The sequence below is a fragment of the Nothoprocta perdicaria genome, unplaced genomic scaffold (genome assembly GCF_003342845.1).
Source record: "Nothoprocta perdicaria isolate Ctin4 unplaced genomic scaffold, notPer1 scaffold_415, whole genome shotgun sequence".
Taxonomy (NCBI): domain Eukaryota; kingdom Metazoa; phylum Chordata; class Aves; order Tinamiformes; family Tinamidae; genus Nothoprocta; species Nothoprocta perdicaria.
Genome location: NW_020455661.1, coordinates 158,153 through 162,225, shown reverse-complemented (window position 1 = coordinate 162,225; position 4,073 = coordinate 158,153).

The window sequence follows — 4,073 nt, the reverse complement described above, 5'->3', positions numbered from 1 at the left end:
GAATATATTTAAGAAATGGGGAAATGTCCTGGGCTTTCTTTAGTTTTGCAGTTCAGAATAGAACAGAAAGGCACTCAGGAAAATAGTCCATGTTTGTCAGAGAACCCTAGCAAGATCAAGGAGAGAGAAAGAAAATAGTTCTAAAATTATTTTCATTCTTGAGAAAGCTAACATTAAATTTTCTAAATGTTTCTTGTAAGTGCAGCCTCTTTATTGCACTAATTGCAGTTACATTTTTCCAGTTTACTTAGTTTGCGTGTGTAACATGATCTTAACTCGCCATCTAGTGGCCTAGGGGTGAGCTATCACAGGTACACTTGTTAAAATTCCTAAGAATTACATTCACTTTTTGAGTAAAGGACTCATACGTAGCAATGCACCATATCACTCTGGATCAGTATGTCAAGATTCTACTTCAAATTGGTCCATATTAGGCTCCATCCAAAGTTACCAACAGTCACACCAATTCAGTAAGACAGGCTGCTCGCAGAGATGTAGAAGTTTATTTAATAAAACATTGGATAAAGTAAAGAAAAGGCAAGAGCAATTTTTAAAAGGCATATTTCAATTTTTGGTTCACTGTGGTTTGTTTGTTTTAACAGAAGGCATTATCTGCGCCTGTGATTAGGGTAATCTAAGCAGTGCGTTTATGTTGAAGGTTTACTTAAGGTAAACTTAATTTACCAGCCTAGCTTTAAAGAAAGGCAGAAGTCTGAAAAGTATCTTCACATTTGTTAGTAAATTCCAAAGCAAATGACTCTGCTTTGAGCTAATTCAGCCAAGAACTGCAAGATGCCGAAGCTCTGCCCTGCTGTCTCCTCTGTGCTGCGTGGCCAGAGGTGGAGCATGTGACCGGCAATGGAAGGAAATTCGAACGTAGCTGAATATTTCTGATAACACTTGAGGGCCCACCTCGGCCCAGGAGCAACTTGAAGGAGTGCAGTAGGTGACTGAACCTGTTCCTGTGCTGCATTACCCCACCATAAACCTTGCCTATACCAGGACACTTTTCTTACCAGCACCACTGCTCCGAATGCATTAACACTCCTCAGAAATTTTCTAGTCCTGACTTGCTCTCTCCTGCCCCAAGTAGATAAAATCCACTTCCTTAGGATTTCTGAAACTTTGCAACACTAGTAAAAATACTTGGACAATAAGGAATAAAATAACTGCATTTTCAGCTAACTTTTTAAAAGGACAGATGATTTTTTTTCAATGTGACTTATTTTGAGTAGATTTAATGTGACAGTGATATAAAAGTAGTGCTCCCTTCTGTACTGTCTATCTAAGGGACCTTAATTTAAGAGAATGTTTGAATACAGGGGGTATTAAATTGAAATTCTTTCTGTTCAGTACAGAGTTCTGTCTGAATCATGTCTTGACACACAAAGGTAGTTTTTTCATATGCTTTATGGCCATTAACTTTCTAAAGGGCTCTCCATCCATTAGTTCCATTGTGACATTTATGTTCAATTTTCAAAACGACTAAAAGTACCCAATATTTTGAGCTTTTTTGAAAATCTGACTGCTTTGTCTACATACAGTGTTCTGTAAACCTGCTCTGCCACATTCATAGAATAACACTTCATTTAATATTGAACGGCAGTTTTCATTTTAAATTGCATTGATTTGGAAAGTTCTTCCAAAAAAGACTAAAAGCCTTCCAGGAACTCCAGTCCTAAAAACCATGTATATTATATTTCTGCCTTGGTGCTATGTGTTGATTTGCACTAGATGAAATTCAGTTCCTTTCCTTGCTAGCATACAGATGAAGAAAATCAGAGTGCTGTTGGTATGTCTGGGAAATCCTGCTAAGAAGACCCCATTTTTGAAATTGATCTAAGAGCCTGGAAGTTGCTCTGATAATGAGAAGTACGGAGCTTATCAGCATCTCGGACCTGCAGTCAGGTGTCATTTTGTGTATGGTTGATCACTGGATTCACCGAAGTCACTGATGTGCTTTGGTGAAAGCGCATGGTGGGCATAAGATGATAATCAATGATCTGCAAAAAAAAACATACTGACTTTCCTTCCAACTGGCTCACATCAATGTATTTTACAAAGCTGAGAGGTTTATGTAATCACAGACAGACATTTCCTTGCCTCTTTGTGTCTTTATAAATCTGTCATCAGTGCACCAGTGAGTTGGTATAACAACTGGCAGCATTTTAAATATTCATGGGATTTCAGATAGGAATCTGAAGACTTTTGTCATTATAACTGGCACTGTAAGATGAGGTACCAACTGTCTGCCTGTAAGCAAGTAGTAAATTTCTAAGAGGGCAATTTTCTTTGTGTCATTTGTATCATGCTGAAAAATGTAAATTGGGTATTACAAGGTAGATAGAACAATTTCCAAAACCTTCTAAGAGTAAATATCTGATTGAGCATCAGCTCACAAGGTAGTACAAGGATCCAGTAAGACTTCCTACTTCTGAGAAGTGAGGACAATTAGCGTCTCCCTGTTCTTGCTGTTTGCTTTATTGTCAGAGCTCTTCACGTCTTAACCCTGCTGTACTGTGTAGTTTTGAAGCCTCAGAGAGGGAAAAGCCTTCAAAAGAGGGGAAAAAAAAAAGTGAAAATGGAAATGAAACAGGACATTGAATAACAGTGGAATAAAAATGGAGAATAGGTGGCATCCAGGATCCATGAAAGGAAGAAGAGCTCTGAAAGCATTGAAAAGGGAAGCCAGAAATACCACGGAGAGTCACACATGCAGGAAGGAAACTGAAAACACTACCCAGAGTCACACAAATGACAAGAAGTACAACCAAAACTAAGAACATGGAAACAGGCTATTCCATAAAACAAAAACAGAACAAAACCAAAGCAGTTGGACAGAAAAACAGTGTTCACTGTTACCTAGTATTGTATTTTATATATAGATAAGATCCAGTAGGAAAGCAGAGCAGACCAGATGACCATGTAAATGTATAGCGAAATAAGACTGCCATTTGTCAGCCTGTAATCTGCTATAACTTTGGTCAAGTGATCTACCTTCCTACTGTTTCAGTTCCTTTATTCTCAGTATGTCTCCTGCATAAGAATTTTAGACATCAGTGTTTGCGAAGGTAAAAGATGTGCCCTAAAGATAGCAAGACAAGCAGCCTTGCAAAGGAAGTGGCCATAAAAAAACTCCAAATGGTTTCACCTTAAAGGCTGAAACTAGACGTCCATGGTCATTGAAGCTATCAAGGGGTGGTGAGATCTCTACTAGCTGAATGCCCTAAGGTGAGCTTTAGGAGGGAGTTTGGCACAGGAAAATGCAATAGCTCCGTAGAGTCTCACATGAACGATGGGAAAGGTAGAGAATGCTCTTAGCCATGGCAGAGTGCCAAAGAGAATACTTCAGGCTGAAGTGATGGAAAGGTGTCATGCCAACTAAGAAGATAAAGCCAAAGTGTGAAGTCTTCGTTCCTCTTGAAGGAAATGGTGATGAAATGCTCAAGCATCTCCAGAGGAGATGACTTCTTAAAAATAATTTCTTGTCGTTATCTTCCCTGTGGAGTAGCCCAGATGCTGAATTCATGAGCCTTAAAGCAGTCTGTTTCTCTTTCTGTTTTTCATCTTCCTTTTCTCCTTTCAAATCAAGGTGCTGAACCACACAGGTTCAGGCTCAGTAATGGTACCCGAGGGTAGCTCATAGCGATTGACGCCTGTTTGCCGTTCTGTAAAGGGGTGGCTGCCACATGGATTAAGTAACACAGCAGCACTGTGGCTCGGGCTGCTGCTGTTGATGGACAGAGCGTTACTGATGTTGCTGCTCTGCAGGGGGGGCCTTGGGCACAGTTACATGCCACGGGAGAAGGCGTGCGCTGCTGCTGGCGCCACGCTGCCAGAGGCTGTGGGAAACGGGCACGGTGCCCCTGCTGCTTGTGCTTCTGACAGGAGTGCTTTCTGCTTTGGTGTCATTCGGGAAAGACGCGTAGGAACAGCAAGGCAAAGCTTTCCGCCGGCCTGTGCTGCATTTCCACAAGAGGGCTCTCGCGCGCTGGGAGCGAGCGGAGCGGAGCGGAGCATCCCGAGCGCGGGGCGGAGCGGGGAGCGCCGCCGTGCCCGCCGTGCCGGCAGGG